The sequence below is a fragment of the Martes martes genome (assembly GCF_963455335.1).
Source record: "Martes martes genome assembly, chromosome: 15".
Taxonomy (NCBI): Eukaryota; Metazoa; Chordata; class Mammalia; order Carnivora; family Mustelidae; genus Martes; species Martes martes.
In genome coordinates this window covers 14,491,549-14,514,317 of record NC_137903.1, presented here as the reverse complement: position 1 = coordinate 14,514,317, position 22,769 = coordinate 14,491,549, and positions in this window count along the sequence as shown.

The window sequence follows — 22,769 nt, the reverse complement described above, 5'->3', positions numbered from 1 at the left end:
AAAACTGCTACGTACAGTTTCACAGCCTGTGGTAGGGCTACGGCACTCTCCAGTTACACCAACTGTGAAAAGTCCCAGATCGCACTTCTTTTGCCAAACTTGGCCTTAGACATTTCCAGTTTCTAGCTTATCTAATTCACATTGTTAGAATTTGGATTTCTCTTAATTATTTGTTTTTTTCAAGTAGGCTCCACACCCAGCATGGACCTTAACATGGGGCTTGAACTCATGACCCTGAGAGGGGAGACCTGAGCTGAAATCAAGAATTGGGCACTTAACTGAATGAGCCACCCAGGCACCCCTCTCTTCTTCTTAATAGCTTTGAGTACTTGTAACTATGTTTGCTACCTCTTTGGGTCTCCTTTTCTATAAATTGCCTGATCACATCCATTGACTATCTTTTCAATTTGGATTGTATATAGCAGTGGTCCATTGGGGTCAATTTGACCCCAGGTCAAGTTGTTCTTGCTTCTTCCTTCTTGTTTTGTTTTGTTTTTTTAAAAGATTTTATTTATTTATCTGAGAGAGAGAGAGACAAAGAGCGAGAGACAGCAGGAGTGTAGAGGAGAGGGAGAAGCAGGCTCCCCGCTGAGCAGGGGATCCCAGAATCCTTGGATCATGACCTGAGCCAAAGGCAGCCACTTAACTAACTGAGCCACACAGTGGCCCCTTAATATTCTTCTTAATTTGCAATTATTTTTAGAGCCTAAATATTAATCCCTCATCATGTCAAACACCATAAATAGTTATTTTGTTCTATTAACTGAATGTAAGTTTTATTTATGCTTTCTTTTTTGTGGAACATAAAGTTTTACATTTAATATAAATAAGTTCATCAATGTTTTTGTCTTAATTTATCCTTTTTTTAGGTTTTTAAACTATTTTTTTATCTCTAGATCATGAAGCTATTTGCATTTTCTTCTATTATTTTTACAGTTTTACCTTCACATTTATCTCTGTAATACATCTAGAGATTATCTTTACCTTTAGGAAGAGATTCAGCTTCGTATTTCTCTCTGTAGTAAGCATTTTCAAAAAGCCACATAAAATACATTCTGTCCAAGGGGCACCTGGGTGGCTCAGTCATTAAGTGTAATACCTTCAGCTCAGGTCATGATCACAGGATCCTGGGATCGAGTCCCACATCAGTCTCCCTTCTCGGAGGCATGTCTGCTTCTCCCTTTCCCACTCCCCCCGCTTGTGTTCCCTCTCTCACTGTGTCTCTCTCTGTCAAAGAAATAAATAAAATCTTAAAAAAAATGCACTCTGTCCTTTCCCCATTAATATTTTGATACCATTTTTAATAAATATTAAGTTTTCACAATTTGTTTCTCTGTGCTTTTGTCCTATACTGTGGTCTCTTATCTGCTTGAAGTATTCAAAATAAGTTGTTGAATGAACAAATTTTCATTTTACAAAATTGTAATTTTATAATACTATGGAAAACATCACAAAAGTATGGATTTTACAAAAGTATGGGTTATAGTATAACTTAACAAATGTATGGATATTGTAATCATAATTTTACAAAAAGTATGAATGAAGTGGTAGGAGATCTTTATTCTTCCATGGAAAAATTTGGATTCGCTTTACCTATTTCTCCTTGTATTTCCTATAATGCAGCACTGGGGACACAACTGGCCATGCAATACATTTTTGAATAAAGAAATTATTAAAATCTAACTGTAGAAGTGTAGAGAAAAAGTGTTAGTTGAGCATAAAGGACAAAGACCAAATGTGGAATGATAGAAACTGAATTTTGACCAACACTTTTGGCTTAAGTACAAAGAGTTTAGTTCCAAAGGCAAATAGGTGAACTCAGAACCACTGGAATAGAGACCGTTTATATAATTCCTTAGCAAATCTGCTTTGCCATCTGTCTTTGTCTCTAAATAACTTGAGTTCAAGAGTTTACAGGGAGTTGCACGCAAGCTCAACTTTTTGGTAAACGGTTATGGAGCCCTGAGCTCACTCTCCAAAAGAACAAACACACAAACAGTGTTGACTTCCCGTCCGTTGCAATTCGTCTCTCTCTGCAGTTTCCATGACAGTCTCTGATTACTGATATTATTATCCCCAGAAGATGGTTCATGGAAATCCTCATCCCCTGCTAGGCTGGCCCAGTTTCATAAAGTAAAAATCTGGTTGGCTTACTCTACCGGGGGGGGTGGGGGGGGTGGGGGGGGGAATGGCCACAAGGAGAGGACAAAAAAAAAAAAGGGCCCTGTGTTAAAACCAGCAGCTGCTATAATGCGGCATTAATGCAGACACAGCAGAGTGAAGAGAGAACGTCCCTTTTGCTGTTTTGTTTCTCTCCCTTTTTTTTTTTTTTCTCTCTCCCTGTTCCTTTAGTGACAGTATCACTAGACAGTTAATGGAAGCTGTCATGGAATTTTCTGAACAACAAAATGGTTACCCTCTCTAATTACCTCAATCCCAACGCAGTTCTCCTTCCAAAGTAGGAGAATCTAGTAGCAAGCTTTCTCTCCTGAAACTCATCCCCATCTCCCAGTGCCCTTTTCCAAAAAAGCTATACTCGCATTACATTCAAACGGGCCAAGTGTCCCTGTGGCACCGGTGAAATCAAGTAACATATCATTATTTAGGATTTTGCGATTTCTGAATTTGTGACCCGTATAGATAGCGATCCATCTGAAACCACTCTGTGTTAACGAAGCATTTATTTACAAATCATCATAAATAATAGCCAACTTGGGAAAGGATAAACAATTTTCATGCACCTTAAATATTTTGGGTGTACCCATTAATATTTAGAAGGTTGATGCAGGAGTGCCGGAAGTAACCACAAAGATAATTTGATCTAACATCTATCTTACAGATGAGGAACTAAAACTCAGAAAGGAGAAGAGGCTTGATGTGATTATTAAGACAGCTACCTAAAGATTTTCGCTAAACAAGTTTCCATTGGCTTAATACAAATGTAGTTTCAAAACTGCATTCACAATTTTCTAACACACTTATTAATGTTTTATTTGACTTTAATAATCAGGCAAATGCTTCCAACTTTACTAGTATATCTTGAACACCGATTATCATTTGCTTTTTCCTCTTTATTTTAGGGCATATGTGACATACTGATTTAAAATCTTATGACAGTAAAATCTAAATATGGTGGGAAAGTATGTTATTAAGGAATACGACGTAGGAATCCACAATCAAGAGAAAATTAAAATTCTCAAATACACTCTCATTTATATTAAAAGTATTCCATATAAAGACAAACTATTTTGCAAAGATTAAAAGCATTGCTGATCCATTATTACTGAACACACACTAGGATAATTATTACCTTTTAATATGCTTTCTTTCTACCTTAAAACAATTGAACCTACAGATAAAAAAAATAAACATTAATTGAAGTTGAGGTCGTTCTGTAGCGAGCCACAGGGAAAATCCCTAAAATACAACATGAAAGAAAAGAGAAAGCATAAATTAAACTAGCAAAGTTCAAATGTTGCTGCTTTTATGTCTATAAATGCTTCTTATGATGAGTATGAACAAATATTATCAAAGGAAATCTTGGTAAAAATTATTTGGAGTGAACCAATTCCTAAAAACCCCTAATTTTCTCAACACATTCCACAATTTTCTTACCAAAGAAGGGTATTCTCCAAATATATAAAGACTATAGAAAACAGATGTAGGTTCTCCCCAACACAATCACAAAGCCTGATAGCTTGTCAAATATAGCATCCTCACCCAAAGAAATTAGCTGCAATTAATAAGTATCATTAGCACTGGAAGGTCATTTCTCAAAGATATTAACAGATGTAGGCTACCTTTCCTCTGCCCATGAATTGCCATACAACTTGTTCAGGACCTAATATTGCACAGCAGTTAAGGGGAAGTGGGAGTAGGAACTAGGCATTAGAAGGGAGAGAGAGGAACAGTAATCACATTAAAAGAGGGGTAAAATTCAAGAACCCCCCCAAATTTCCTTATTTGCTAGGGTCCCCATCATTACTGTAAGTCCTTTTGTGAGACCACCTTCCCCTCTACCAAAACCAACTACAACAACAAGTAGAAATTAATTTTGCCATCTAGGTCAAGTAAAGGGATACCTGACCCTAATTATAATCTCATGCTAAGAGAGCCAGATGTGTACTACACAAGCATAGGGAAGGGGGATAAAAAGTTATGGACACATTCAAACAAACGTTTCAAGGGGAATGAAGATTTATTGCAGAAATCTAATAGGAAAGATGTGTTGTGAACCATCTGGTAAGTGACTTATATAGCCCCATACATTAGCATCTGTTGTCATGTTTTCAAAGTACAGAATTCCAACACTGTCCTGATGAGTCTTCAGAATGCAATGAGCTTGCAGCACTGAATTGGGGGAGGGGGAGTTGGAATCCTAAAGAACAGGCTTGGACTTGACCTCCAAGTAATACCCTGTATGGTGTTTTAGAGGTGAACAGTAGCACGTCCATACCATAGCCTCGTTCAGCCCTCACGACCTTCTTAAGGGATTGTGGGCATTATGACGACAATGTCCATTTGCCAGAGGAGGTAACAGATTCAGAGGGTTTCAGTGACGATCCCAAGGTTACATGAGAAATAGTGGCATGGTCAGGACCTGAGACTCTGTATTTTTTTGAACTCTTCACTTCCTTAGGCTGTCTGTGGGCTGTGAATCGGAACGCACGCTTTGGTGGCGATCAGATCACCCGCCATCGTTTGACTTACCAGAAGGCTCCCAAACTAGGTGTAAGTTTCGAGTGGAGGGGCTAAGGGTTCTGAGAGCCAGGCGCAGTGCCTTCGCTGGCGGAGGAGTGCTGAAAGCTTGCTCAATGAATCATTCGAGAAAGGAATGCCAAGCACTTCTCAATACTGTGAATTATCTCGGTAATGTGGTAGGTGCTAGCATAAACAAAATATAGGGTTTTGTCCCAATAAGACTAACAAAATGGAAAGAGCCAGGTGCAAGTAACTAGATCTAAATGCTTTGACAGAAAGTACTAGAGTTGTCACGGGTGGCTCTCAAAAGTCAGGATTTCAGTCACGCCTGGAAAAATTAACTTATTAATAATGGTAGAGAAAATGGGGGCAAAGCGGGAGATGGCCTTCAAACGGACAAAGCAGAAGCAAAACAACAGCTTTTTTTAAAAGTAGCAATAAAAACGATATTGGTAACATTAGGAAGGAATTTGTGTTACACTTAATTTCTAAGATTACCTAACAGGGGACGTAAGCATTTTCACACTGTCAGCCGTTGAAGAGTCTCAGAGGCAAAATATGTCCTAATATTTTTACTGCTTTTTTAGAGTCACAATTTTGAAATCATTGCCTCGATACAAATAATACCATCTAAAAGCATGTAAGTCTGCATCGACTGAGATCTACCACTTTCCTCACTTCAACCCTACACAGAAAAGCAACGACACACCACGGCACCTGCAAACCCACATGCAGACATGGTCTGTCTTCTGCAGCAGAGCCTGTTTCCGAGACGCAGGGCTCACTGTGAGTGTCATGACACGTTTGCTTAAGGTTAAAAGTTCAAATACGCCGAGGGTGCCTGGGTGGCTCAGTGGGTTAAAGCCTCTGCCTTCAGCTCAGGTCACGATCCCAGGGTCCTGGGATCGAGCCCCACATCGGGTTCTCTGCTCGGTGGGGAGCCTGCTTCCTCCCTCTCTCTCTGCCTGCCTCTCTGCCTACTTGTGATCTCTGTCAAATAAATAAATAAAATCTTTAAAAAAAAAAAAAAGTTCAAATATGCAGGCTGCAAGGAAGAGTCAGTGGCCTTGAAGCTTGAACTTAACCCGGCGAAGTGGACGATGGGGGGAGCTCCATGGCGGTCCTATTGGGGTTCTTTTGAAAGAGGCATGCCTTTCTGCTCCAACATGAGGTCCCTGCGGTGTAAGGCTTCGTCAAAGGCAAGTAGAACAATTAATTAGCTGCTTCTCTCTAACCAATACACCCCCGCCCCATGGTAGCGCCACAAGGATTCAGGGGCATGCCTGTCAAAGCAGTCGGTTCCAGGTAGTTACCATGAAGAGTCGCACTGCAAATGAAGATCAATGCCCAACACCACTTCGGAATAGTAATTTCTTAATTCTTATTCAAATCTGCCAGGCAAGATAATATACCTTGATCTGAATCGGCCATGTGATCCTGATGGCGTCTTGCTAATGGGCTGTTCGCTTAATTTATGTAATTTTAAAAAATTCAATAGTCATATTTTAAATCCCCACTGCAGTCCTTCACGTTGAAAGTAGACGGTAAAAAGTTACAGTGTCTTTATAAATCAGCATCGCGGAACTTCTTACCTTGTTGACTGTGCTCTCCCAGAGTTTTACCTGCTCTTGGCTCCCCTTTTAGCTTGTAAGGAATATTCCAGAATCCCATCAGCAAGTCACTTAGTGCTCCGCTGTGGGAAACTAGGTTTGTCAATTTGGTTTCAGACTGGAACATAAATCTGTCGCTTTATGAATATGTAGTGAGAATCCAGCATACCGAGTGACAGATATATCTGCAAAGGGGACTTACCTAGCTGGGTAAATGTCACGTTCAGAAGTCAACAAAATCAAATTTCACTCTGGGATACACAGGATTCCAGAAAAAAATACATCTCGATTCACGGAACCTTTATTGAGAGCCTCCTATGTTTAAGGCATCGTGCCAGCTACCGGTAAGTTTATCTTTGTTTAAAAATCTATTTATTGGGACGCCTGGGTGGCTCAGTTGGTTAAGCGGCTGCCTTCGGCTCAGGTCATGATCCCAGCGTCCTGGGATCAAGTCCCACATCAGGCTCCTTGCTCCGCGGGGAGCCTGCTTCTCCCTCTGCCACTCTGCCTGTGCTCGCTCTCTCTCTCTCTCTCTGACAAATAAATAAATAAAATCTTTAAAAAAAAAAAAAAAAAAAAAAAAAAAAATCTATTTATTTACCCTGCCCTGTGTATGATGGCAGCCTGAGCCTTCCTCAGCCTTCCCTTGGACGCCAGGTACAGAACGACCGTTGCAACAAAAGGAAGCCTTCTCGAAGCAGGCAAAGCTTCTCAGTGGCAATAAAATCTTTGCTTTGAGGGTTCTTTGATATCTGGAGTCATCCTCTTGGTTTCCCCTAGCCTAGAACAGCACCTTTCTCTCTGGAATCTCCTATCAAGGATTTGGAGAGAGAGACGGATGGACATTGCGTCTCCCTCGGAGCACGTTTGAAGGCCTATTCACTGCTTTCTACATTGAACTCTGATATCCTTGTGGGGAGGTTCGCAGCTGCTTTGTTCTGGTTTACAAAGAACTTCCTAACGAATTAACTAAACCTTTGGTGACAGCAAGAAGCTGGCTACATTCTACATATTCTTATACTCTGTTCATTTGGTTCTTGTTTTGGCTTTGAGGTGTAGGGAATAGGATGAAGTCAAAAGACTTCGTATTCAGCTAATCCCCTCCCCTCAGCTCCTTACTGGGTCCCTTAAATGAAGGGAAAAGCAATCACTGCACTTAGAAGTCCAAATATTCCAAGGGGAAGGAGGAAAGTTGATTAGATGACTTGTGGTGAGAGCAGATTTCAAAAGGGTGGCAAGAGAAGTGACGGAAAGAGGGAACTCAATCCATTTAGACATAAAAATAAATATATAATTTGAGTGGGTTCATTTAATCTACATTTATTTACTCATATATATAAAATAACACATGTACCATCTACACACTATCTGAGTGTATGTAGTCTAACGCATGTGAGGGATATACACCAACTATTAGGTTTGTGAATACACATGTGAAAAGAAGCACAAGTCATATTACTCAGATTTGCTGTGGAAAGGGCACAGGGGAGGATGCTGGGAGGTCTAGGGAATCCAAAACCACCGACCTGGGGAGGGCTCCCTTTTGTCTATCCCATGCATTAGGGCTCCAGATTAGATTTTGTTTGGGAAAGCCTCCTACTCCCTCCCTCTTCCTAGTCTGATATTTACAGCTCCCCAAAGTTGATCTTCCCGTGGCCCTCCTCTCTTCCTCCGATGAAACAAGCTATGTTTCTTCCCCGCTCTGTTGCTTTCCACCCATCAGGTTACTACTTACTCTTTGAGGTCAAGCTCAGACGCCCTTCCTATTTCAACCCCTCCCTAGAAACTTTAGCCTACAACCACGGTCATCCCTTTTCTTAACTCCTTTTCTTTTACTTGACCTTGTAATTAACATCATCAGTTGATGTTTCTGAAGATATTTTCCAGGTTTTCTGATTCACGTTCAGTTTTGAGTGGCCAGACTAAACCTAGTATGGATAATCTCAGAGTATGACCATCTCTTACAAGTAGGGTCCTTTTCCCTAACCTCATTCCAGCCAACTTGAGCTTTAGCCACGCCGACTTCCATTTTCACTTGAGACAATACACTGTCCGTACCTACAGGGTCACCTGGAGCTGGAACAGGGAATTGTCCCTCCTTCTACCTCACTGGCTGGAGCTAAGACAACTGCACATCTCCTGATCTGTTTGGCTAACATAAGAATACTTTTGTGGGGGGCGCCTGGGTGGCTCAGTCAGCTAAGTGGCTGACTTCAGCTCAGGTCATGATCCCAGAGTCCTGGGATCGAGCCCCGCATCAGGCTCCCTGCTCAGCGGGGAGCCTGCTTCTCCCTCTCCCTCTGCCTGTGTGCTACCTACTTGTGCTCTCTCTCTCTCTGTCAAATAAATAAACAAAATCTTAAAAAAAAAAAAAAAAGAATACTTTTGTGGCCCAAGTATGAAGACACTCACGTATGCTGTTAGCCACAATCCAATATTTTATTTTTTTTTTACAGTCTAATATTTTAAATGCAGTGTAAAATATATTCATAGAGGAAGCCTCTCCAATAAACAAAACACATAAGAAATAAAAGTTAGGCCATATCTGCATATGGAAAAAGATGTAATAATTTGCAACAGCAGCATAATCCATGAATGTGCTTTGAAGAGGCCATTAAAACTTTCCTCATCCTCCTAGAAGCCTGTATTCCTTCGAAAATTCATTGACTAGCTAAAAACTATTATTCAATTTAAAAAATAGTGTCTTTGTTTTGTTTTTCTACTTTCTTAATTATTAAATTGCCAGGATAGGGATGCCTGGGTAGCTCTGTCAGTAAGGCATCTGACTTTGGGCATTCACTCACAACCGTTTAAGAAGGTATCATTTCCCCCATTTTTCAGATTAGAAAACTGAGGCTCCAGCTGGCCATGTGGCTTGTCCACCATCATCGAGCTGACAGAAAGACCTGAGCTGGGTTCTGGCTAACTTCAGAACCCAAGAATCCCCACAAGGCCGCTCACTGTTTCCTACGTACAGTATTTTGGCTGATACATCCATCGAGGAAGCATTCCTGAAATAGTCCAGTTGCCAGATATTAACATTCTTACTATAAACAAAACCTTCTAAGTTTCGAGAAACCAATTTTAAACTTGAACTACCAGAACGATCAGAACACAATCACTTTTAATTCTGAGACTTCCTATCCTCATCCGTGTCTGACTGGGGTCAAGAAAAATGGGAAAATTTACTCTTGGTCCTTAAATGAGCTGTCACGTTTATAAAAAGATGATACTGTATGTACATCCTGGCAAGTACTCGGAATTACTTCACAAAAGTGTTAATGCTTTTTTAAAAAAAAATTTTTTTTTTTTTTAAGTGAAATGTGTGACAATCATGGCAGAAGGGATAGAATGGGAGAAATGGACTTCTTTTTTTTTTTTAAAGGAAATATTCTTTTTTTTTAAGATTTTATTTATTTATTTGACAGACAGAGATCACAAGTAGGCAGAGAGGCAGGCAGAGAGGGGGTGGGGGGGAAGCAGGTTCCCTGATAAGCAGAGAGCCTGATGCAGAGCTCGATCCCAGGACCCTGGGATCATGACCTGAGCTGAAGGCAGAGGCTTAACCCACTGAGCCACCCAGGTGCCCCTAAAAAAATTTTTTTTTAAGTATATACGATGGCTCTGTTTATGGAATGCTACATGTTTCTATCTATTAACATAATCGAACTATTCATAAGTGTTTTTCAATTTTCTGTCACACGTGAAGACACCACTCCCCTCCTTTGAAGGGCTAATTTTTCCTCTCTGAATTCACTACTCATCCTCATTGAATGTATTAAAAGATATACCTAAACACGTTCTTATCTCTCCATGGGCCTTTTATATGAAAATAATAGGAAACACTCCTTCAACACCGTAAGGAGGAAAATTTTCACCATTTAGAAATGTTAGTTTTCAGTCTCCTGCTGAAAAATGCCGTTAAATCTTAGATTCGGTGAGTTCTATTCACTCTAAGTATTCATTATTATGGAGGTTTCTCTGCCTGATTGGTTAAAGAAGACAACACAACTTGTAATTGATTTTTTTTTTTTTTTTACCACTGAACAACTAATTTTGTCTTCCAAAAAAAGCTCTAGGGTTTATTAACTGTGCGATCACAATTTACTGAGGTCCTTTCATCAAATTAGCCCTGCAACAATGCAATTTTTCCCTTATTTTACTTCTATTTCAAGAAGGGCTCTCCACTATGGCTCTTATTAAGACAGACAGTCACTCTCCTCTAATTTAGGTGTTTTTCTCATGGCAACAATTCATTATTACAGCTGAAGAATTTTTTTAAACCAATTCCAGCCTTCCCTTTCCTTATTTCCTATTTCCTACAACATCATAAAATGTGTTATTTCCAAATTGTAGCAACCGCTGACTCTTCAAAAAAAAATATATATATATGTATATATATATATATATATATACATATATATATATGCTCTGTTGATCTTTAGAAATAGACATTTCAATCTAGGAATAATCCACTAAATTTCTTTGACTATTGCTCTGTTTCTTTATTTTATCTATTCATTTATTTCACACTCAGCTCTACAAAAACAAGCTCCAATGAAATGACTACCTTATTTAAGTCTTTTTTTTTTTTTAATTCCTCTTTTCCTTCAGCATTCCCAACAAGAAATATTGACTCATTTACCTTTCTCCATTTTACTTGCAGGAGAATCCGACTCTCAGCCAGCCTCTCACTAATACCTATATGGAAACTTGCTTCTGCAGAAGCAAAGAAATATTCTGTACCTAGTTCCTAGCACCCAACTTAATTCTTGTCCCTCAAAGGAACGATATCCCAAACACCGAATGACTGCGTGAATGGAAATCCAGAAACAGAGCCCCCGACGACCGATGGATGTGACTGACAAAGCATGTGCAGTCTCAGGGGTAGAACTCGGCTGTGCTTCTAAGCGGATCAGAGATACGATCCCCCCCACCACTGTGAATGGAAGGGAAACTGAGCCATCAGAGGGAGATACAAGTACTAAGGCAGTAAGGTAACGTGGCAAAAAATAGAAGAGTCCAGGAATGAAACGCTGCCCTTAGGAATCTTAAAATAAACCCGCACTTGCAGCCCGGTCCTCAGAAGAATGAGAAAAGGCAAAGACAGAACTGCAGAGTTTCAAACCCTGGGAACCGAGAGGGGTGAACTCGTACTTCCCGAGCTCATCAACAGAAGTTGCACCCTGAGAAGTGACAGAGTTATCTCAGCATGTTTTCCGAGGAACAGAATAAGTGAAAGATTGCTGACATCTTTCTAGTTGGATGGTGGGGGGGGAGGTGGTGGTCAAAATGCTGACTCTCCACACTGAGAGACACCCAGCAGAGGTGGCCCTGACCCACGCTCTGACTGGACTTTTCTAAGAAGATTGCTGAAGTATGGATTTCAAGCCAAAATGTCTGGGAAAGGGCCAATGTAGAGGGGGTTGGCACATGCTAGGCACACTGCCGCCGCCTTTATTTGTGGAGGGCAAGTCAGCAGTCTGTCAGTCAAAGGCCCCTGAGGCTGACAGATCACAGACACCCACTTCTGACCTTGCTGGGTCACCAAGGCAAGGAAGAAAGCAGCTGACAGCAGAAATCCTCCCCCAACCCCATAAAATAAAATAAAATGAAATGAAATTATTGCTAAAAAAAAATTTCTCCACTCTGGGCTCCCTTCAAATCCACTGTGTGCCATTCTATGCCTTCACCCGAATTTCCAGAAGGCACACGGGGGCTGCCATGAGAGGGGACGGGTACTCCTGTGGCTTTCCTTTACAAGCAAGTATTCATAGTTATGTCTTGGGGTTTTGGTTTGCTTCCTAAGAGTATTTCCCACTGGGCAGGACGTGTCATATAGGCACTGGTTTTGCTTTCTTGGTAAATCGATTCTTGATAAACGGAGAGTTAACGCTAGGTGAATTTAGGGGAGGTCATTTAAATCTAAGAATGATTTTATTGTGTATAGAAGTGGAGCAGAAAGATAGAAAGGTCTCTTTTTATTTACTTTAGGCTAGAGTTGAAAATGTGGGATGGAATCGAAACATGGAGATAACCCAGCACACAGACTGACTAAAATAAATTTTATCTCTGCGTTAAATTCTTGTAATAAAGTGAGTCTACTTCCTTGAGGACTTGTTGATTGGGGGAAGGGGGGGCTAAAGCCCATATCTTTTTTTTTTCCTGTGAATGAAATTTTATAGATTAATGGTTCTAAAAAAGTTTTCATCAAAATTCAATTATAAGCTATGATATGGGTACGACTATGAATATATTACAGTTCTGACTTTATTCAGGAGTTCGAGGTCTAGAGGGGAAGTCTTAACACAACTGGGACATCTAAGATGTACTGAGTTATGTGCCCTTATCACAGCTCTCGTTGGGCTGGAAATAACAAAATCAGGGCTCTGCAGGGAATACGTACTGAGCGAGTCCAAGAGTGTACTCAGCCAAATACATCCCTGTCTGCCCCTACCAGAAGTACTCTACCAGATGCGTGCACTGGACACGTGCACGCATCCACCTGAGACAGACGACCTGTGACACAGAAACCCAACCTATGGGAGTCTTGCCTTGACCAAATAAACAAGAACCGAGTATTTGAAAATGAATATTCACATAAGCACACATACACCCATGCTGTGTGGGTGGCCCTCCTACAGCAACGGTTCTCTTTCATATCTGTATTCTTGGTATGCGAAACACTCCATTTGCTCTCTTCCCCTCCCCCTATCTTCCAAACCTGAGAGTAATAACTTCTAGGAAAGAAGAAATAATAAAGAATGATTGCACAATCTTATTTGGGCAAAAAGCTAACATATGGATATCAAGGCCAAAAATATGGATTTCAAGATAAAACATATGGACGCCCATATGGAAAAAAAGGTTTCCTGGCCGGAAACTCTGCTGTTGCGTTTTTTATGCCTACATGTATGGTACAGTTTTTCCCTTCTGCAGGATAATGCTGTCTGCCGACAGATTCTAACGTTATAAATTCACATACAAATTTCACAAGATGCTCCGCTGTTATCATCTTTATTAGATTTTTGTATGCTCTTAATCCTTTTCATCGCTTAATAGCTCAACAAGTAATGGAGTTTTAGTAAAATGGGGAGGCTTATGACAATCAATCCTGTTGCTGAATCTCTCCTTGACACTCAACTTATGGAACTTATTTTTCTTCAGAACCTCAATAAGAAAATTCTTTCCTCCACACACAGGTATGCAAGAGCACGCTCACACACGTGCACGTACCAAAGTGTGCACATGCACACACACATTTATATAATAGGCTGGGTCACTTATGATCCTGTCTCTGTCTTGAGGAGCTGCCCCAGGCTTGACAAGAGGCATCTGCAGGACACCCCACGCCTTTATACCCTGCAGAGTTGCCGACAATGGAGATAGCAAAACGTGGGTCAGTTAGGAGATATATTCCGAAGGAAGTTTCCATCTTAGTCTCTTACATTTTACTCATAGAGACCTTTTTCCTTTATGGGAGGGCCAGGGGAGGGAATGGAAATACCAGGGGAGGGCCAGGGGAGGGAATGGAAATACCAAAACTCAGCAAGAGACTTTTTGAGGAAATGTCTACTTAGCGCTATGCCTACTTTTAAGTCAGTGGATTCCTTGTGAACAAACATTTATAAGTGAAGTTATCACATAATTCACAGAAGAAAACATTTTTGATGAAGAACTTTAAGTGCACCTCTTTGGACATTTCGATATCTAGCACATAAATTTAAACCTTGCCCTTATAAGACTGAGGGGAGCAAGGATCCGATCGGGCACGTCCTCCAAGGAGCCCCTCCATCTGAACTTGTGTTTATTCTATAGCTTCAAAGGGAAAAGGGACATGTTTTCTGATTTTCAGCTGTTAGGGCTCTGGATTTCAAGTAGGAGCACTGCCTTCCTATCCCGAAGGTTCCCTGTGGGGTTTACGCATTATCTCCGACAGGGCAAAGACTCGCTCCTATTTAACAGAAATAATATTATGGCGAGTTTAACTGTGGTCTTAAAAGCTATGAAGGACTCTTTCAGTTCATTCTATCCTCTTTAAGGAAGCAAATTGTGGATATGGGGGTTTAATTCAGATTATGCAAGCCGAGTCTGTTGGATGCTCTTTGAACCAATCTGTGCCAGTGGTATAAAAGGCAAAGAAAATAAGGAGACCCTAAATTCAGCGAAAGGACGAAGCGGTGGCGGGCTGATCTATAGCACCAAACACAGCACTGTCCTCACATACTTTACCAGCCAGCGTTCAGCTAGTACAGCAATTACAGCCAGCAGAACTGAATTATTAAATCGTCCTCTCTGCCACCCGCCCTGCTTGGTATCGCTAGAAACAGAATAAAAGAAAACTCTTTGTGTTCTTTTTCTAGGATTGCCAAGTTTCCTTGTTTTATGGTGATTTGCTTTTTTTTTTATTTTTTTAAAGCCACATTTATCAGTCATTAACCATAGTCTCTGTCTACTTACAAGAACCAAGTCCAAATTCCTCAGGGATTTAAGACTATTCACAACCTGGTCCCAAGCTACCCTTCTGAACTTATTTTCTCTTCTTTCCCTTGATACGTACCAAACTCTACAACCTGTTTGCTGATTCTTATAAAAGCGAATACAGCTTCCAAGCATTTGTTCAGACAGGTCTTGCAGCTTAGAACGCCCCCCTCCCATTGAACACGTAACTGGCCAGGAAATATCACGGATCATGGAGATATGTTGGCAAACAAGCAGACACAGTTCCTGAGTTCAGGAAGCTTCCAATCGACTCACATTCTAAATCGCTTTCTGCGGTTCAGCGATAACTCAGCGATGTCTTTCTGGTGCTTCTTCAGTAAGTAGTCATTACCCAAATTTTCTATCAGGTCAGACTGAAATTCCATGGTGCCTGATCTGCCCCGGCCTCATCAGGCACTTGATAAGGACAAAATTCAGAGAGAGTGAATGAAATGAGCTTGAAAGATAAACCATGAAGGAGGAACGTTCCTATTAAGGAAACACTCAGTTCCTTCAATCATTCAGCTGATGGCACCAGCACCCTGAGCACGTGATCTCACAAGTAGAAAGCCACCAGTGTGTCTTTATTTAATTGTAAATGGGAACAGGGCTTAGTTCCTCTCCTCTAGGAGCTTCCAATCTTACAGAGATGATAAGACATAAACAGTCAAGAATTATACACTAAAATGCCTACTGGAAAACCCATAATGGCAAGAACGGTGACTTGGGCTATAAGGGAGAAAAAATACGAAGGTTGTCTTCTACTGATCGCTCCTAAAAAGTGGATTTGAAGGAAAGCCGCTTTGTGATTACTCGGGGAATATAATGCCTCAAACTGCAAAAATCAACACTAATTTGAAATTATTTTCTAAATGCAATGTAATGTTTGATTCAATTAAAAGAGACGTGATGATTTGGAATCGAGTCAAAACAACAATTATTCAATGATTCTGGAAAGGCTTTTCCAAAATGCATGTTGGCTTGAGTTTATGGAAATACTGACCTCCTGACCTGGAACAGAAGCAAGTGATTTTCATTATGTTTATACTGTGGATTTTTCCCATCCCTAATCCTGGGTTGCCAAATTGAGTATTCTGCTCCGATTATAACCTATGTTCTGCTTGACTGTGGATCATCTTGCAAAAGCTGTTAACTGTGGGTCAGATCAGGAAACTATGACCTGGCAACGGATTTCATTTCACAGACCCCGAAACTAAGAACTAAAGAGTACACCTTCTTAACAACACAGATGCCTTAAAGCCCAATGGTCAATTTCTCTTTTAAAGGTCTTCGGTCGTAACTCCTTTAGTCGGATAATTTGTCCTGTAAATATTCTGCAAAAGCCTGTATCAACGAGGCAAATGCAAAATGAACCACGCCAGCCAGTTCATAGGGTAGCCTGTGTGAACCATCCATGTTTACACGACCCTTCAATCAAAAGCTCGGGTGGAGTCTCTCTGTTTAGTTCTCTTGCTTGCATATAATCTCTTTATTAAGTTTGCTGTCTTTACAGGGAATCTAGCAGGCTATAACTTAATGGCTATCCTCCTCCCCCTCGAGCTGAAAATCTTATTTTTAGGAGGAAGAAAAGACGAGGGACCCGGGGATTGGGAAGGAGGCAGTGGGGGAGGGGAGGGAGGGAGGAGAGAGCTATTACTTGCCAAACCAGCACATGTTCACCAGAGAACACGGTCAAGTGGTCAGAAGCAGTGCTGATGTTAATTAGCAATGAAATGAGGAATGAACCAGCATTAGCCCTGAGACTAATCAATGGGAAAATCACTCCAAGCAGCAGCTTAATGAAGTAGTATACAGCTGTTTATTTTTAGACCGTTTTAACCTCACAAAAAGAAAAAAAAAATCTCCATTAATTAATATAAAAAAACCTTGCTAACGTATATTTCTTTTCAAAGCCAGGATACCGCTCTGATTTACGTATTTATAGCCTAACGCCCTATACTTATTTCTTTCAATAAGACAAACAATAACAATTAGGTGGGTATCAACACATACACCATATCAGAAATACGCCTTTTTTTTTTTTTCACCTTCACAGATGCATTCCTACTTGTTCTAACGTATAAAAGAACATCACTTTTTCCAGAGATGTAAAACTGCTCTAATTTTTTGGTGAGTGGACCACAGAAAAAGATGTAATAGGCAGGAAATAAGAGCCTTTTCTCATTTCTTTCAAATGTGAGGGAAATTACTTGGAAAATATTTTTGCAAACAAAAACTGTTTCTCACTTTTACAAACAATGACTGTCATCTATCTAAGAGCAAAGCCATAGAGTCTGTTAATTAAGACCTACTGATCTCTGGGGTTTTGTGATCGAAAGCCCATCATGACATATATGGGGATCCAAAGCCAGAGGGCCAATTAGGGAGAAAAAAATCTTTTGTCAGTTTATCAGGATGTTGAGGAAACGGGGTAGTCAGTTTAAACAGAGTAAGTCTCTCATTGAGAATTTCTTCCTCGGCTCTAATTGGAAGATAAAATTTTCCTCTGAAGGATACAATTGTTCTTCTACCTTAGCAAGTTCCAAATAAACTAAAGGAATTTCTCAAATGAGAAAATCTTAGGCACAAGTCTGGAAACAAGCTTAGACTCAGTGTTTCCTCCTAACGGTGGGAGGTTACTAAAAGCGCATCTGGTAACTAGAGCCAGCCAGAACCGAGTTACAGGGTAACCGGGTGGGGGTTGGCAGAAGGAAAAGAAGGGACCCCAAAGGGCTCCTCCTCTCCTTGCCTCTTTTTCTCCTTCCTTTCCCGCCTTTTTATTTAAAAATGCATTGAGTAACACTATCTCTCCAAGATACAGATAACTCAGTATTTGCAAAGTGTGTCCAAGTAGAAATCAGAACACAAGTAAAAAAAACAAAACAAACAACTCCCCCCCTCACACACAAATAGGCTTTGTCACTTTCTCTTTAGTTAGAGATGCAAAATCCTAAGTAAAAGAGGAAACTTCTCCTTACACTCATTCTTCACCCCCCTCCCTTGGCAAACATAAGCAGCGACTTTGCTGATCCATCATTGTCTCCAAGGGGAAAGCGTGTACAAATGATTTCCTTTTGCACATCGGCACCAAGACGAACGAACCCACACTCCCCCAAAGAAAGTCTACGCCAACCTTGACTCACAGCTGCAAGAGTCAAGCTAAAATTTCAACAGATCAGTGGTTAGCTCTGCGGCTATTAATGCAGAAGAAAGAAGAGCCCCCTGTTCTCATGCTCAATGAAGCTCGAGGTGTCTCCCGAGACTTGGCCCAGGCACTGTCTTCCAGGGCCCCTGCCATTGTTGGGAGCATCCTTCCCATACAGGGAAGCATCTTGAGAAAACAAAAACAAAAAGCAACAACAAAAAAAAACAAACCCGCGGCTAAGTGCAAACCTGGGAAACCACGGCACTCAGGTAATCCCCTTTATGGGTGGATTTGATAGCTCAAGGAAATGGAAACAAAGCAGCAAGCCCGTGCACACCAACAGCTGGTGGGAAAATTGCTGGAGATTGTTAGGGGAAGCCGCCAACGAAAGATGGGCAATGAAAAGGTTAGAAATGATAGTTTAAAAAAGACAAATTACTCCAAAGACCGTATTCTTTAAATCGCTGAAGCAAAACATGTTTATTCGATTTGTTTGTATGCCTATTACAAAAATGCTACTTTGGGATTCTAGGAACCCAGTCTGTCAATTTTTCAGTTTCTGCACTTTCATGGTTGCTTAGAGCTGTTTAATGCAAATACACTTCCAATAAGAGATTTCATGCCCCTAAATTACACCCAGTTAAAAGCGAATGAAAATGTAAGGTAAATAACTATAATCAGCCATATTATCTTTCTCTTGGCACCTCTCACTTTACAGGCATATTTAAAGACATCTCTGGGGTCCTATCCTTTTTAACAAGCAGCAGCGGATTTCCTGGAATATTACTTAAGATGCTGTGCAGTGAACATTACACAGGTTAAAATGTTACCTAGAGACCTAGAAGGAATGGCATCTGTTGCAGAACCTTTTTTTTTTTTTTTTTTTTTTTTGCTACATTTTGGAATGTCTGAGAAGATGAAAAGGCATTTGCTGTCGAGGGCATGAAAAGAGATGAGAAGAGTTTAAGTTTGTCTTTTATGTGCAAGTTCATTGATCAGTCATCGTGAAGAGCATGGAAGTTTGCAAAAAGTCACTCTGGGAAGGAATGAATGGGGGCCTGAAAGGAAATGTACAAATGAGAAGAACCTGCTGGATTTGCCATACAACGAAAGTACTTACGAGTAAACCACGAAGTTACTCCTAGAGGAGAGCAGCTGATGCCCTGACCATTTTTACCCTAGGTCACCTATTTTTTCTTTTTTTTTTTTCGCCTTGAGTCAGTAAATCCAGAAATCTATGTGCCTAAGGATCCCCTTGTTAAGTGTCTAGGATGCAGAGTTCTGGGCCACTCTGAGAAATCTGGATTACACAGATGAACACAGGCGTCTACATTTTCAGCCGGCACTGGCAATGTGTTTGTCTTCTACTGTCGGAGAGAATGACTCTGTGATGTTAAGAGCACACATGTTTAAAAAATGACAAACACGGTGTCAAAAAGACTTTCAATCCATTCACGTAGGCTTTCCCTGCAAAGCACACAATTATGACTTATAATCAAGCCTCCAGGAGTACGATTAGCAAAGGAGCAAACGGGAACAGGGATTGGAAGCAGAATCAACAAATGGCTCAAATATGTGAAATTACCTTGCTCACCCAAAATACAGGATGGCTTTGTTCTAACTACCATCCCGTGGTTCAACTGTCTCAGTTCAATTTTAGAAGAACTGGTGATCATTTCCTTTTGTGGGGGGCCCAATTTCTGAATAACCCAGTCTTCGAAAAAGTGAGATATCTCCTCTCAAGTTGCAGAGTGTTGGTGTCACTGTCCCCATCTGGGCAGCACAGCAGATGCGGAGAGAGGTGGGTCTAAATCCGGTCCTGTCCTGTACCAGCATTGCAATCTTAGGCAGGACCTGGCTCATTTGCTGGCACACAGGAGGCATTCCTCATCTGCACAGTGCATATACGTTCTAGGCAAAAGCTGACATCTGCACAATGAATGTAAAAATCACCTCTTCGCCAATTATAAGGGTGAAATGAGATAATAAAGCTGTGCCCTTCACAGAGAGACTGGAACATGAGAAGATGAGAAGAGTGGACCCCCAAAAAAGGACAAATCTGTTAGTCAAACCAAGTGTCAGGACTTAAATTTCAGTAACTCAGTTGGGGTGTTATTTTCCTGACCCAAATTATGAGAATTACTGTGCATCTGAAGTTACTTCAAGACTCAGGAATGATCTGGCAGGAGGAGGTGGGGCTGGTTTCCTACACTCTTGCTCTGTAAGCTGCGAGTTCTGTAGGAAGTTCGTATGTGGTCACTCGACTTGACTCAATAGTAGTCACAACTTATATTCTCTGGAAAGTGTTGTCTGAACTTTAATGATATTTTAGAATGGTTTTTCCATAGAAACCAAGTCATACATGAAGTTTGGGTCCTAGGTTACTCCACCAAAGATAATTTGTTGTTTTTATACAAAACATGAAGACACAACTCCTACCGCTGTCCGATACGGAGAGGAAATCTTAGCTAGGTTATGAGAAAGATGAGCCCAGCCCTAGCTTCATCACCTCAATAAACCCCTATCAACTAAAGTGCCCCAGGAGTGAAAAAGCATGTGCACCTCTCTGACTGGACCTTGAGTCACAGGCAGGGCTAGAACGCACTTCTAAGGTCTCAGAGGAACTAGGTCATTCAGAATTTATTCTTGAATAAATATCCTCAGCAGTGCTAAATTTTATAGACAGCGTTCACAGACAGTATTGATGTTCTTCAATACTGTTGAGCAGTGATTTGAAAGGAATTAGTTCACACTACTATTTCCAGTCCTTCGGCAGCGAATCCTATCCTTGCAAACCCAGGCTTGGAAGCACACTCAAAGGCAATGGGCTGTCCGCTCAGGGCCACTGGAGATAAGGGAAAGAGATGTTAGTTTCTGCCTGGAAATTGTAGGAGATCAAGGTTATCAGTTTGGAATTTCCAACAGAAGAGGATGTCTTCTGACATTGCTCTCTGACTTCAATGTGTGAACCCCTTAAGGGAGTTACCAGCCATGGTGAAAGTTTTGGTGGCTTTGCATAAAGTCTCCTTCAGCATGCTTGGCTCCCCATCGGCATGGACCGCAATGCACCTGCAGATCTCACACGGCATGTACAGAAGCTGTCAGAGACACTCAGATGATGCAAATATTCACATGCTTATGGAGGAGCACAGGGAAGGTCTGGCTGAAGTCCAAGCTAAAGGGGGTGGCGAAAGAAGCAGAAACCAATCAGCCCATCCAGAAGGTGGGTCTGGCAGGTGCTGCTAGCCCAGAAGGTAGCTGGATTTCCTGCCAAGTCCCTGACTGCAAAGCCATAACCCCCTGCTTCATCAACTGAGTTATGTCTCATACCTAAGGCTCACATACCACAATCACTCATTCCAATACACAGATGGGGTTTTTCCCTTCACCTCTTTGCTTACGTAAACTCCACGATTTTATCATCTTTATGTGGTATCATAAAGGTGTTTAAGAAATCCAAATTAGTTTTATTACCCTTCAGAATCAGGAACTCCTGTTTATAAAGGACTTAAATAAGAATGCATAGAATACCCCATAAATAAGCATTTGGTGCACTTTAATACAGATCTCAGTGGCCAGGAGCTAGAGTGGAGAGTCAAAGATGATACACTAATTTATCTCTAAAAATGTACCACTGCTTCCAGGCTGATGACACACAGATCTGGAATTCTTAGAGCTTTGTCAAAGTCAAACAAAAAATTCTAACTGTTCAGGTTTAATACAACATGCTTACTATGTCTCCAGAAGGGTGGGGGAATATATCACCCGCTCAAGTTGGTGTTCAGATTGTGGACATTGGAAAGCTCCCGGAGTAAAGCAGTAATGAGAACAATGCTCCTGGAAGCAGTTAGAGAATTGAGCAAAATTATTTCTAGGGCACAGATGCGTGAGGTGTGGCATGTGTGTGTGTGTGCGTGTGCGTGTGTGTGCGTGCACATGCCTGTGTGTGGGTGGTATAGTGAATGCTCTGAAACAGTTCGGTCTGGTTTGAGGGGAAGGAATTTTAACCTAGTATATAAATTTTATCCTAATATATGCACCAGATTATCTCAAACCTTTATATGAAGAGCTAGCCTCATGTTTTATCTCTTGGTCCCAAATCATAAGGACCTTGACACTTTAAGGAGTGGACCAAGGGTAGATTATGTAATAAAATTTTAAACCACAGCAGCTTGATCCCCTTTAGTTACACTAAGGGCTCACAGGTAATCATAATACATTTACTATATCTGTATCTTTAAATTGCAAAGTGTACACTGGAGAGAACTGCAGGACATGTAACCATATCCAGTTCTCGTGAATCTCAGATAATGACTATGAAGAGAAATAGCAGAAGTTAGAAGTGCACTGAGGGTGTCACATTGCCAGATGAAATAAGCTTCTAGAATATTCATGCAGGGAGTCCAAATTTCTCACTCACTTGCTCCTCGCCGTCACGCCAGAGGAAACTAAGGCTAGACCAGGAGAAGCAATCCCAGACTCATGGCTGCCGTGGCTGGCTTCTTAATACCAGTGTTAGGAAAACATCTGTGGATTTGAAAGAGGATGTGGCAGGTGCTGGCATGGACGAGAAGTGCAGCTACCTCGTGGGAAGGGTGAGGGAGCAGAATCCATGTCAGAAGTTAGAGGGGTCTTGGGGATGTATGGGGTGCTCCGAGCAAAGCCCTGGTTCATTCATCTATGGAAAATTATCAACCCCCCCTTATCTACTTCCTGACACACAGGATATGATATCTGGTTCCAGAACAGTCTTCCCAGTACATAATTCAAGTCATCCCTCCCCTTCCTAAAATCTAAAAGCATCTCCTCAGCGAGTAGCTGTATTTTCACAA